This window comes from Daktulosphaira vitifoliae, unplaced genomic scaffold (genome assembly GCF_025091365.1).
Source record: "Daktulosphaira vitifoliae isolate Bord-2020 unplaced genomic scaffold, ASM2509136v1 Scaffold_1, whole genome shotgun sequence".
Taxonomy (NCBI): domain Eukaryota; kingdom Metazoa; phylum Arthropoda; class Insecta; order Hemiptera; family Phylloxeridae; genus Daktulosphaira; species Daktulosphaira vitifoliae.
Genome location: NW_026099572.1, coordinates 9041703 through 9057947, shown reverse-complemented (window position 1 = coordinate 9057947; position 16245 = coordinate 9041703).

Here is a 16245-nt window from a genome sequence, read left to right as displayed (position 1 = left end):
TGTGCTCTATCTCGTTAATTTCTTTGATTTCAATAATAATAATACTAGATAGTCCAAAGATATTTTTAATAACTATTTAAAAGAGAATTGTCAATGACACTATAATACATTATTTTATAAACTGCATAAAAAACAAACAATCAAAAAGAAATACAGTTTAAAAANCACTATAATACATTATTTTATAAACTGCATAAAAAACAAACAATCAAAAAGAAATACAGTTTAAAAAAAAAATAATACAGTATAATTAGAATTAATTTATTTCTAATGAACAAAAAATTATTATAAGCACAATCTAAGCAATTCAAATTAAAGTTCGAGCAACTAAGTAACACTGTGCCGTAGGTACTTTTTGACAGTTGTTTTTGTTTATACTAAAAGTTATTTCAATAAGTTTCACTTACTAGTCTTTTAAAAACTGTCTTTAAAATGTGTCTTTTGCACAATCTATTTTGGAGTGCCGTTTTTAAGTTGAAAACTAACAAAAACAAAGTGTTTTCAAATGCAGTTGACCCCATCATATATGATTTTATTTTTTAAATTTCCTAATATCTATGTTTAAAGTTCAAATAAAACATAAAAATTTAATTTTAATTAATTTAATATCTCTAGTATATTACTGTATTCCAATTTTTATGAAAAAATAAAGAATTCTTTTAAATATTAAATTATTTTTTAAATAAATATCTTTAATTTTTCATTTGTTTGAATAATAGTGGCAAATAAATTTTTCTTTTTGAAAAATAAATATTTTTTAGTTCTTAATTTTTATATTAAACTATAATATTCTAATATTACATAAATATAGTAATTGTATTTATTTTACACATATAAATGTTTAGTAAGTCAAATCCAATAATCGTTTGATATTATACACCTATAATAAATTTGAAATATGTATATTCAATAGAATATTTTAAAAAAAATTAAATAAAAAAGTGATATATACTAAGTTCATTTTAAAACTATAAAAAAATTGTAACGACCCTTTCAATACATTTTTAATTAACAAGTTTTTTATCATTGTAATTTTACATCATTGTACTGAAAACATCAAAGTAAACGATTAACTTTATAACATTATTATGATTTAGTATGTTAATACAATATTAACACATCATATTTTATAATAAGATGTCATTTAATTGAAAATTTAATTCGAGAAATACTTCAGCTCAGTAGATTAAACAATTAAATTTACCGCTGGCAAAACTGTTTGTTTTAAAATGATCTCATTAAAATAATTGGAAAAATAGATTCAACCAACTATTGAGTTCAAATGTAAAACAATGTGATTAGTTTCAAAAACTTCTAGTTAAAAAAAAATTGTTATTTTAATTGTGACCTATTACGTTATGTTTTTGTTTATAATTTTCATTTTTAATTCTTACCATATTTTTGTATGTTTTACTTAACTATATTAATAACTTTGTTATAGTTACTATTATATTCCTTTTTAAAATTAATAAGAAATTAAAATTAGTATTTTTTTTTTCTTTTACAACTTAATAATAACAAATTTGTGTTTATCTTTACCTTCCGTTAGAAACCACTTCGTAAGTAAATTCGACGGCGCCAATAACTTAGGGGACCCCTGCAGTATGTAGTGAATTTTTGAGACCCATAAATGTATTGGTATCATGTTGAGACGCAATGTTTTCCCACCAGTAGTGATTGGAAATATATCGTAAATGTATTATAAAAGAAAAGATATCTATTATAGTGGTATGTATTTTAATAATACAGAAATATTGTACTCGGAAAAACAAACTGATAAAATTGTCAACTTCTTACAGATGACAAGCAACACCTATCTTCTTACACATTACTATTTGACTTAAACCTATTTTATGACTATGCAAACGAGTAAATAATCGTAGTTTTTAATTTTTTCACTTTATAACAGGTGTTTTGATATTCTTGAATATTATTCTCGATTAATGGTTATTACAAAATACATGTTTATATAATTATTATTTTTGTTTATTTTTCATATTAAACGAAACATCTGTATTATTAGCTATTTAATTAAAACAGCTAATAAGAGACTGATCATAGAATTAGTGTAGAAGAGATGAGAATGCTTAGAGATATAAGATAAAGAACGAACATATAAGAGGGAGTATAGGTGTAGCGTCAATCGTAGATAAGATGAGAAAAAATAGACTTAGATGGTTTGGTTATTTTATGAGGAGAGAGGAATCGGAAGCTGTAAGAAGGCCTTAGCACTGATGTTTAGCTGTGCTGTTTGCTATTAGTTCCCGTATAGAACTTTAACAGTGACACACACTTTGCCCTGTTACAGGTTCCCTCAGACATAATAAGGTTACGTCAAGTCGACAGCCGGTGTAAAAATCCTGTTATATAAATAGTGTAGAACCTACCAAAAATTGTAGTGATAGATTAATGTTTTTTTTTATTAAGAGCTACTTTAAATAAGATCGAAATTGAATATTAATAAATGCTTTGTAAATATTTTTATGAATACGTTGTTTTCTGTATCATTTTGAGTAATTATTGTTATTAAAATATATACACATTTTCATTTGTTAAAATCTGATTAAACAGTGTATTCAAAATGTTATATAATGAAAACGAATATTTTTTTCGACTAATTGTACCTACTATAAGTTTTATTGAATTTTGATTCATGAAAATTCAATTAAGTTTCTAATTGCAATATAATGATGAAGTAGGAAAATCATTATATCTATACTCCTTAGAATCATTACAAATTGTAAATATATTAACATATATAACGCTGTAGGGAAATATCATAGAGTTTCAATAACGCTTTTGCTAAATTTCAATAATTATTATTTAATACTCGATCAAATAATGTGGTTAAAGTGGTAAACCTACTCTTCCTTCCCAATGGAAAATACTATTGTTACTGTACGTATGTAATTTTGTGTTAGTTTATTACTAATAACACTTAATTAGTCAGAATAAGCTGAAACAAATTACTGTTTAAAAATATTTTTATTATTTAGGTAAGTAAATTTTGTATAGACATATAGTATAATTGATATAAAATAAAAACTGAGAAACATTAATTAATCTAGCCTAACTTGATTTTCTTATTAAGATTTTATAATGTATTTACTACGATGAAGAATTTATTGGTTTCAGCACGTTTTGTTAAACCACAAACATTTTTTTTCAAATAAAGTCAAATTATTTCATTAATCTTTAATTTTTTATTTTTCACTCATATAGCTCATCACGAGTATATGTAAAAAGTTTTTAATATTTAAATAGATTTATCAATAAATAAAACTAATTCAGTAATTTTTTCGGGTACCGTATTAAAATTATTGTATAACATTTTTGATATGTAACATCAAATTTAATTTCAACAAAATTAAATATTAAATTTATACATAAATTTTTTTGTCCATAGTAAAATAGAAGTAATTACAATGTAAAATCAGTCAGAGTACATTTGCGTGTAAATTTTTCTAATAGTGTAATAACCATACAAATTTTAAATGACATACAATTAAAAAATTATTAATTTTTATCAAAAAACACAATAAATAGTGGTTTTAATAAATAGAGTATGAAGATAATACGTATAAAAATCCATGAAGTTTCAACAGTATAAATTGAAAAAGATACAAGCTTGATATAGTCTCTCCAACTTATTGAAGATTTTTCACATTTGTCTCGTAAAAGAAGGATACAGTATTTTAAAACATTAGGTAATATAAAGTAATGACATCGTCGATGAAGGTAGTATAAACAAATCTTTCCTCTATTATTCTTCAATATATTAGACTTGTAATTTATAAGCTCACGTTTTTATTCATTATACAAGATATTTCACAGAACTAAAATGATTTGTAAATGCCACTTTTGTAGAACTCTACAATAACGTGTACAATCTTATCGTTTTCCTTCAGAAAAAAACCATGGTATTTATTGTGTACCTCAGTAAATGTTGAAATGGTGTTTTTATGTTATTTACTATAACATAAAAGTTTGATTAAATTTAACTGAATTATTGTTTTCGGAGTTTTTATGATACAAAAAATATATAACTGTTCATAAAAAAAATAAACATGTTAATATTTGTAGGATGTGTGGTATGTGATTACGTTGTAGATTAGTAAAATGCATTTAACTTCAGACCTTAATTCCTTCTTTCTTCATTCATGTCGTGTAGATTCGGTTCAAGCGCCAATAATTAGTCTTTTTCACATATGCATCATGAAAGGTAATAAAGTTTTTCTTCCTAATTAATTATTAGAGAAGAGAATAAAGAAAAAAATGTGTGTTGTTTTTTTTAACCTAACCTCTCACCTCATCTTTTTATCTCTTCATCAGTGCAGCCATCATAAACAAATTGAAAGGTTTCATTAGATAGTATTTACATATTATATGTTTACAATATTTCAGTTATCTTATATAAATCTAAAATTACAATGTGAAAACAAAGTTTGTATATAAGATTAAGTATGTGATTTGTCATATTGACCAGACAAAATAATTAAAATTAAAGTATTATATAAATTAATGTTTATGTTATTATTAATTAAGTCAATTATATAACTTAACAAAATAAATTTCCGTGAATTATTAGTTTGTTTAAAAATTACTTAAGAAAAATACTAGTTATAGCATAAATGGAGTGATAAAAAATAATTCAAAATGCATAACACATCTAAACTACGCATTTTAACCATTTTTTTCTTTCACGTACCATTTTTTGTTAAATTTCATGAAAAATGAGACAATTAAAATTATTTAAAAATCAATATATCACTTTAGAAATTTAAATCTTATAATACAACTTATTGTAATACCCTTTTTTTATAAGTCTTTGAAAAATTAATTACAATAAATTTATCTAATAATGCACTATTTGAATAAATCCTACTTGCAACAATCTTAATTTTAAAAGTTAAACACATACATATTAAATTCATTTGGAACTTAAATATAGTTAAAATATATTCATTTTTCCATATAATGTAAATATTAAGTCAAATTACAGATTTATTACGAATAGTAGATTTAACCAGAATGTATATTAAACATTGAAAATAAGACTAAAAAATACATTTTAAGTGGAAAAAATCTATTAAGGAGTATCAAACATATTATGAATCACTTAACAGTGGTCAAGTAATTTTTCTTAAAAAAGGAATTCAAATATTTCACTTAAAAACTTAAAAATTTATTTTTGAGGTGCTGATTTTGAATTTATATAACCTATAAACAGAGTGTTAAATAAGTAAGGAAACAGGTGAATTATAATGAACAATAGAAACCTGTTTTCTTACTTACTAAACATAAAAATTAATATATTATTAAAATGATTCAACTTTATACTAAAAAAAACCCATCATATTAGGGTCGCGGCATAGTGGTGACGTGGCATAGTTGGGTCAAGTATAATGGTATATGACAGTGATTAAAATTAACATTATAAAAAACGCTTCGATGCAAATCTATAGATAGTGTTTATTTTTAAAAAATTGAAGGATTATTCCAAAAGCTACATGATCTCCTATTTTCTTATTTATATCCTGATTATTAGTTTTATGATTTATACGTGTAATATATATATAAATATATAAAGGGAAATGTTTTATTTAAAAAAAAAGTATGTCAAATGAAAGAGGTTTATAAATAATATTTATCGTAAAAAATTGTATTAATCTATATATTTTTCAAAAAGTTATAGCATTATAAAATTAAAAAAACCTAGCACAGTACGGTTGCGGCACAGTGTGGACGTGGCATATTTCACTACTTTAACTGTATTATTAATAGCACAGTCTATTGGTTTGTAAGACAAACTGCAATACTGAAGAATCAATTTCTTTTAAAAACCCAACTCTATGTGTAGTACAGTGACTTTTAAAATAATCGAATACTACGATAATGTTATCGCAATCATTGCTTAAACAAAGTAATCTTTATTTTTGTTGACGGATATACAGGAAATCGAAATTTGATAAGACACTTATTTTCTCAGAAACTATAGAGAATTTAAAATTTTTGTAAAAAGAAATATTATTAAGTTTATAAAACTCTACAATATTATGAAGTTAAATAAATTTATTTTTATCCCTTCAGGGATAAAAATGTTTATTAATAATTTTTTGAAATGGGAACCACTATTTTTGATTTGATAATACGATAGAAAAAAAAAATTACAAACAATTTTGTTCTTATAATTTTTTTTATCCGAACAACCGTTTACGTTTTATAATTGTTTAAAAATTTTGACTTCCAGAAAAAATATTGTCATTTATTACGTTTCATAATGTCCGGTGGCAGTGCAACCGGTATTTTTATTAGATCCTTTAGTCTTACAAAACCACAGACTTAGCTATTAATAATACACCGAAAACCCTGTTTGAATCTATTATTGTTATCACTCATTTAGTGCGTAGTAAATTTTTATAGCTAATTTACCTGTCATAACTTGATCAATAAAATTTGGTTTATACAATAGCAAATAAAAATAATGACTTCTGTATTTAATAAAGTAAAATGACAATAGAAATTTGGCCTAAAATCACTTAACTTTAATAAGCTGTAACAGACGAACGGTTAATCGGACAATAAAAATTATATGATCAAAGTTGTTGGTATTTTTATTTTAAATCATAATAACAAATTCAAAATAGGTGTTCCCATTTAAAAAAATTCAAGTAAATGTTTTTTAACCTTGAAGGGATGAAAAAAATTATGATTTCACTACATATTATTGTAGAGTTTTTTGAATTGAATATTTTCCTTACCAAAAATTTTAAATGATCAATAGTTACCGAGAAAATAAGTGTCTTATTCTTAATGAATCACCCTATATAAATATATACAGGGTGATTTTTTTATCATAACCCACTCAATTACTTACAGAATAATAATAATTAAAAAATTTTTTTTTATTACTATCTTTAGTCACACATTATTCTTGAATTATTCACTATGTAATACTTTTTAAGATCATCCCTTATGCCTGGTAAGAGTGTCAACTTTGTTTTTTTAAATGGTAACACATATTTTGAATTTAATAAAATGTTTGAGTTTTCAATTCAATAACAAATGTCATTTGAATTTTTAATATAACTTTATTCGTTTATTAGATATAAACATTTAAAGTTTCAATTTTTTGAGTTAATATACATGTATAATACACTAGGGATTAAAATTACAGGTAGCTAATTGGTTTTTTATGACATCGATATTAGCAGGTACAAAGCATTGTTATTATCAATGGTAGTAAGACACATTGTTGTGAGTTTATAAATACACTAACTGACAATACAGAATGTATATCTATTGATAGTCATAATTGATAATAAACAATCCGTGACTGTGATAGCAATATCATAAAAAATCAATTAGCTACCTGTATTTGTAATCCCTTGTGTATTATACCTATATATTAACTCAAAAAATTGAAACTTTAAATGTTTATATCTAATAAACGAATAAAGTTATATTAAAAATTCAAATGACATTTGTTATTAAATTAAAAACTCAAACATTTTATTAAATTCAAAATATGTGTTACCATTTAAAAAAAAAAGTTGACACCCTTACCAGGCATAAGGGATGAACTTAAAAAGTATTACATAGTTAATAATTCAAGAATAATGTGTAACTAAAGATAATAATAAAAAAAAAATTTTTAATTATTATTATTCTGTAAATAATTGAGTGGGTTATGATAAAAAAATCACCCTGTATATATATTTATAAATATTTAAAGGGAAATGGTTTTATTTATAAAAAAGTACGTCACATAATAGAATAGTATTTATCTTAATAGTACTTAACTTAAAAAAATATAATGATTCTTAAAAATTTTAGTATTTTGAAATTAAAAATGTAAATTATAATATCGAGAATTTTAACATAAAAATAGCATACGGTAGTCTTTTAACCGAAAAGACAAAATAAAGTCCGAATTTTTTTTTTTTCATAATAAAGTATATTACATAAGCTTTAAGGTATATATAAAAGTGTCAGTATTTCCGACACACTTTCAAAAGTTAAATTGAAAAAGTTGTCATTTTGAATTCCGCTAGTGGGCACGTAAAGGGTAAATTTATAAAAAAAATATATTAAATGATAGGTAAATACCTCATGTATTTATATAAAAAAAATAAATCGATTTTGTTATTTTTAAAAAGTTATGGCAATTTTAAGTAAAAAAAAATTTTAAAAATGTCGAAAATTAACGATTTTTAAATTTGCAATTTTTTTGAAGATTTCCCACGTTTACGTAAAAGTGGTAACAGACACAAAAATAAATAAATAAAAAATCATCATAATAGAACTAATACTTTCTTAACTTCGCATCGAAGCTAAAAGTAGATAAAAAAGGAAAACAATTTTTCAAGGTTGAACGTTTACTCATATGCACTATATTTTTGACACAAAACTCAACACATACTCCCCATATTTCTTTCATATAAATGTACATAATAGATATATAGATGTACTAAACAGTTCGTGTCAAGCTTTTAATTATAATTTCAGAAGAAACCGTTATATTGCAATAAGTTTTATAGGTATACTCGATAGATAATCAGTTTAATCTAATACAATATAGTATTATTTCAAAACAAGTAATGCATTATTTTGGTCTAGACTCCAAAAATGTTCAAAAAAATAAATATATAAAGAATTTCATATCAATAATTGAAAATGGAAAAAATAAAACATCAATAAAAAATTATCAAGTTGATGACGTAACCATCGTATTAAATCTATAGATGCCTTTAAAGATGTTTTATCTCTATTCATTATTCAGTAACATCAATTATCGAAAATAAGTGTTTTATCAAAAATTTATTGAAACAAAATTTCAAGATATAAACTTACAAGAAATATAGACAAATCTAATTTTTAAGAAAACTTCATTAATTTGGGCATGAAGTATTGGCAAGACAAAATTTTATTTCATTTTTAAGTTAATTATTATATAGTCAGAAATAATTTTCACCAATTCACCTATTGTAACATTTATCTAATCAAAGGACTAATAGTTTTTAACCTTATAAATAGTCGTTTATCTTTTATAGAAAACAACTTATGCTTAATGCAAATAAATAAATCTCTTTGTAAAAATTAATTGAAATACAATATTATATATTGTATATTATATTTATATGATATATTAATATATTACAACATGTTTTATAATATATTATATTAAATGACAAAAACTCTACTTATTTTTTGAAAAGATGGATTTGAAATAATTTCCATAACTATTTCACCTGCAGTATATTAAAAACAGGTAGTTCCTTTGTAAATTTACATATATATGTACTCTTATTTTTTAATTATAAATGTAATTTATTACATGTAATTCATGTAATAAATCATCATCATCATTCAATTAATGTAATTTAAATTCCAGTGTCGTATCTTCTAAGCTAGACAATAAAACATATATGGTATGTGTTTAACGTTGATAATAGTAACATTGTTTCTGAAATTCATATCCGTTGTTTTTAAAATATGTGTGGCTTTTAATTTTTTTTTTTTTTACTCTAAATTATCATTTTAAATAGATTTTTAATTTTAATTAATCTGTAGATTTTTATGAAAAATCACTATTTGGAAATAAATGGGGAAATGTATTCTTAATAAATCACTAATTATACAAATATAAACATTTCTAAGTCCCTAGTTAATACTTACAACTAACAGTATTCATAAAGGTACTCTATCTGTACAATACTATTATGTTTTGAATAACCAGTTACCGAATTGACATTATGTACTTTATTCAAGAATAGTCATTAAATATTATTGTAGATAATAATTTATATTCTAATGAAGATAATACCTTTGCCCGACATTGACTATTGTAAATCTAAACACATAAATTATAATTTTGTCACAGCCTTCTCATAGCTGTGCACGAAATCCTCCGAAAGACACAATAATCTTGTAACCTCTCTCATTTAAACCCATTTTCATTAAATTAGAAAATATCAAATTTAATTTAATGATGTATGGACACTGTAGTGTTGTGTCTATATAAAATATTATAGAGTGTAGTATTGAAAAAATATGTCAATAGTTAATTTTGTTTTGTTCATGTAAGACTTTATTGATCGAAGAGTTACACGCGAATGACGCAATTTTTATTATGTATTATATATTTTACTACCAACTAAAAAACATTTATTTCTAACTATTTATAATTAGATAGACATTCGACGTTATTTTAACTAGAAAAAATATATACGTATATTTCAATAAAATGATCTCAGTAAATTTTTAGGCGTTTTAAAAAACAATTAACAAAAGACCTTAAAAATTTGACTCTATTTGACTAAGGTAGATTAAGTTAATATTAAGCTACCTAACATATAAATATTATGTATTTAAATATCAATTTATATTTTTAAGATAGTTTTTATACAATTAGGAAATTTGGAAAACGACCTTTTTTGGCCTATATTTTTTAGACAGCTTTCAAACGTGAAAAAAAATTCTGTCATTATTTAATAAATAACTTTGTATGCAAAATAATATTATGATAATTAATTTCTCTGTGTAGAAACAAATCGTCCAGATGTTAATTCGGAAAAATGGCCATGATGATTTGTGCTTACCCAGACCATTGTGATTACATCCGACATTGTATGGCTCGGTGACAAAATTATTATATACACCCTAAACAAATCATACTGTGATAATACAAATACACCGGTTGTTCTAAATATTAGACTCGATTAACGCATTAAAAAGTCTAACTGTAAAGTTTTTCGTCAATGCAAAATGTATTTTGTTTTTACTACTGTAAAATGGTTAGCAAACAACAACTTTACTAATCGAAATGCTAACCGCTTCTACTATAAATGTTACGTTACCATATTTTTTTATTAAAAAAATATTTTAATTTACACTACAACAATTAGAAAGATTTTTATTTTAGTGAATATTGTTTTATTATTTTTCAATTTATTTTAATAGTAATATAATTTTTAAATCCATTTTTTGTGTATAAATTTAAATTTTTCATTGTAGTTAACTGTTATAATAATTAGAGATAATCATTTCTGTATAAAGCGCGTTATAAGTTATTATTATACATGGAAAAGAAATCACGTACTGTTACCACTAAATAACTTAATAAGTGTTTACTTCCGTACTTAATATAATATGGATTTCATACCATAGAAAAATTATAAAAAAAAATCAAAAATTAACAAATTACAAAATGCTGTATAAACGTAACTATAGAATTGAAATAAGAGTTTTTGGTATCAACATTTTTCTCTAAAACTTATCTATAAAATTTCTATTTTAATATCTTAAAAAAAATTTTAATAAAAAAATTAATTTTTAAAATATTCTTTGTTATTGTGAAAAATAACATAAAAAAAAATTTAAATATAGTTCTATATTATAAAAATTGATTAAAAAAAAAAGTATAAAATGTTATGTAGATCATAATTTATATGAGTTGTCAGTTATATCTGTTCCATACTGTACATAGACTTGATTTTGTAATATAGCAGTAGACCAAACAATTTGGATCCTTATTTATATTGAATTGAATTAATCTTAAATAGTCACAACCAGTTTTACTTTTTTTGGATATTACTTTTTTGAATTAAAAATAAAAAATATAAATTATAAAATAAAAGTCAAATAGAACATATAAATAATAATAATTATAATTATTAGATAATATCCAATGAATAATATAATAACTTTAAAATGACTAAGATAAAATTTAAAATTATCGTTCAACGGTGACTTATTGAATTATAAATACATTTATAGCTGTGTTTTCGTCATAATAAATCTTATATATATATATGTTCTGTAAATTTACAGCTCCATTATTAAATACAAAGAAATATTGTATCATATTGTAATCTATTTTATTTTTATCAAATTTCTATTTGAAATATCAATAACCAAAGCACTTTTGACAGTTTGGTCGTTTATTTTAGATAATAATAAATATGTAATATTATCCAAAAGATCATTATTAACAAACCTAGTGAATAAACGCTTTAAAAGTTTAATAGTTCATATAGTAACCAAAATATGTATAGACCCATGTTAATGAATAAATCAATTCTCTAAAAAACTGATTTTAATTTAGTTATTAATTCATTTTACCAGTCGCTCTTTCCACATGATATACTCTAAAGTCTCTTTTGGATACCCTTCATACTTTCAAAATACTCTTTCCACTTTTTTTCACGTCATCACCTTTTATTAACACCCTTTTATAATCATATTTATATACCTTTCATTGTAATATTTTTAGATATTTTTTCCTCTTGCGTGTTTCTCTATGCAAGTTTATAGACTTCTTTTTCACCTTCCCTTATTTTTAACCTATCATAGAACTCATTATACCTTTTAAACTTCGCCTTCCTTACCGCAGACTTGGCTTCTATGTACAAGTGTTAATACTCTATCTAATCTTTTCTCATTTGCTATTTTGCTATACTTGACACTGCTTTTACTAACTCTCTATGATTTTCGCCTATGAACGTCACCATCCCACTACCCGGTTTCCTGGCATTCTACTCTTACTCTTACCAACAATCTCCAACTAGTAAATTTATTCCACATATCATTTATGTCTCCCTCGACATTCCATAGTGACCGTCTTTCAAAACTATTTTTATTTTCCCTTTTCAATTTCTACCACCGAATCTTTGATGTTCATCCTATATTTTTTCTGTTTTTGTAAACTCTTTTCCCACTACTCCACAATAACTACTCAAAATAACAATATCCACTACTTCTTTACTATAAGTCTACGTTGTATAGTTACACTCTCGCCTGAAATAAATTAACAATATTTTACTCGCTTTGCACTCTCTCTCCCAATAAGATGATCACTATGTGATCTATTACTCCCATTATTATAAGTTATAGAATGATCTTTTCTTTTTCTAAAATAAATATTAACCACAACAAGGTCATACGGTCATACGATACTGTGAAACCCAGGATTCTTTATCCAGCTTCATTTATCTCACTAAAACCATGCCCTCCTTGTACTCTTTCATATCTTCTTCTCTCATTACCTACATGTCCATTCAAATCTCCACCAGTTACCACATACTCATCACCAGATATTCCTTGTATCATATAATCCATCTCTCTCCAAAATACTTTCTTGTCTATTTCACATCCTACTTATAGTGTATAGTCACTTACCACATTCAACACTTTTTCCTAGAAAATCAATTTTACGACAACAATTTTGTCACTTTTCCTAACTACTTCTACTACTTTACTTTTCATTTCCTCATCCAATATTTTCCCTACGCCATTCTTGGTATTGGTCTTACCTGAATATATTATTTAATAATCCTCACTTATTTTCCTTATTTTCTCTCCATTTCACTTAATTTCCTGTACACAACAAATATTAACTTTTCTCCTCTTCAATACTACTATTTCTATCAGCTAATGTTCTTACAACCCCCTAAATTTTAGAAATTTTGAAAAATGTCACAAAATTACATTACCGTTTAATAATTTTCTGAAATTTATAACTAATATAAGTTATTTATTTAAACATTAATTCTTATGACATTTTGTTAGAATATACTAACTACAATAATTTTTCTATTGGTGTACTTTTTATAAAAATTAATGATAAACCTACGTACATAAAGAGTATACACATGTATAAAAATTTTTTTTTCAACTCGATTTTTGAAAACGTAAAAGGTTTTACAACTTCTAAACTATATCAAATTAAAACTTTTCAAATGTGCTACAATATAAAAAAAAAATCAGTTTTATTCTTCTATGATCAATAGCCATTAAAGTAAAAAAAAAATCACAGCTTAAAAAAAACTATCATCTGGACAATTTTTTTAAGCTTTTAATTTACAATATTATAGTTAAAAATTTCTTCAAATTAATCTGGTAAAAAAATTTAACAGGTCCACATAGAAATATTTTATTATAATTATGCTGCATCCAAACTGTTTTTTTATTTTGGCTAATAAATAATTTTCTCAGAAACTGAATGTTATAGTTTCAGTTTGTATTAGCATTCTAATTATGTTTATTGTTTATTAACTACAGAAAAATATCGATTATGTTATTTTTACGACTGCTTATTGACCTTATCTAAATTTATTGGTTAACTCTCCAAAATAATAAAAATCAATCGCTTTTAAAAAGTTAATACATAAATATTATTACCACGTCTAACTGTTAGAAAGCGTTAAAAATTCATAATTTTTCTAAAAAGAAAATATTTTTTTTAAGATTGTGGGCAGTAATGAGTTATCGTTAAATCATATTGGCGACTGAAAAATGTTTGTCGATTATAATTTTCAAAATGTACACAAATTAAATTTGTAAGAAAAATTAACTACTGCCTGAAGCGCAGATTTGCTTCGAGAGACGTGGATTTTTCTAGCTATGGCGATTCGTTATGCGATCTATGGCATAATGCCAACTTGTTTGAACACAAGTAAATCTACCGGTAGATAATTGTTAGTGCCAAACGTTAAACGATTGACATGCAAGTATTTAAGTATTATTTCTTGCTACGATTATAAATAATACAGAAGGGCATTGCATCCAGGACTAATAGCTAGAAAAAATTTGCGGACTTTAAATTTCTTATTAAATACTTATTTTACTCATACTTTTTACATGGTAAATTATTGGACAGTTATTTTTGACCTTATCTCAACTAATTTTTATAGCCAACACTATGCTACCGTTTTTCTAGTAAGCTATTTGTTTAGGGTATAGTTTCCATGGATAATGTTAGATGAAATTAAGTTAAAGGGAAAAACAAGGTTTACTTGATAATTTGAGTATTATCAAATTTATTGACATAATGAATATTAGTAATGATAGATTAGAGTATTTGAAAAAAAAATAAAATTTATGTTATTTAATGAGGTAAAATATTTATATGTAACAAAGTAAGATTTTAGAGGATGAAAAATGAATAATTAATGGTATGAAAAAAATTATTTAGACTTAGATTTATCAAAAGTGCTATTACTTAGAATATTATTAGGTATAATACTTAGAAAATTATTTCAAAATATAATGAAAAATCGAATACAATATGTGTAAAAAAAATTCATTAAGTATTTAATCCACAGATTTAATATGCTAATAGTTTATTATTATTATATCCTTATTCACTTGATTGGCGAGGTCCTAAGAAAAACTATTTTTCTTTTACGATGTACTGCTAAAGGCTACTTAACTTTCAATTTCATATATTATAAAGATGTGACTACGTATACTGTCATACCAAAAAATGATATTAGTTAGAAATCAATCTTTCAGAATGGATAAGGAAGCATTTGTTCCTAAACTTGACATTGATCAATGTTCATACATTCGGTCATTAAGCAAAACTACGGTTAATGGGGTTAAACAAAGTAATTTTTGGGAAAATTGTTATACATAATAATTAAATATCGCATGATTGTTACTATAAGCTTCGAAAATATTCAAATGTATAATGCGTTGTGTACGTCGAATAGGTCCCTTGTTAAATCAGTACAATCTGCTGAATCATAAAATTAACATTTCTCAATATAATAATAATAATAGATCATCATTACTCAAATAACAGATGATAAATTTGAGCCTGTACTCATGAGTAGAAACAATAATTTAGAAAATGAACTGTGGAACTATAATGTTAATTAATTTTAAACTTAATTGAATAATCAATATAGACAGGCGATCATAATGAAAAAATAGTTTCATAACAAAACAAAATTTATTAATTAGTAATTCTCCGACATAAGTGTATTTTCATATAAGTTTAGACAATTTTTAAAAGAATAATCCACTTTTGGTTTAAAAGTGAGAATTATGCAAAAAAATTCAGAGAATCAACTAATAACTAAGATATTAATTTAGCACGTTTATATTTATTATTCATATGGTTACTTATAATGCAGTTCAGCAAAAGAACTCCTATTGGTGAATGTCCTTCTAATTTGGATATTATAGTATCAAATAACTTTCTTTAATATTAATACTTAAAAAATAAATGACTAAAAGTTCTCGTCATATATCGTTAGAAGACAGATATTTCATATTGAAAATTTAAGACATACTTTTCTTTTAATAAGGTTTTAAAACAGGAACAAAATATTCTATGTACCATGTATTTTGTTTGAGTATTGAATGATCGACGACCTAGATATTCCCGGCATCTCAGTAGCCCAATTTTCTACTGAACTGAATACTTGAGAAAATATTTAGATAATTTATAAAGAAATA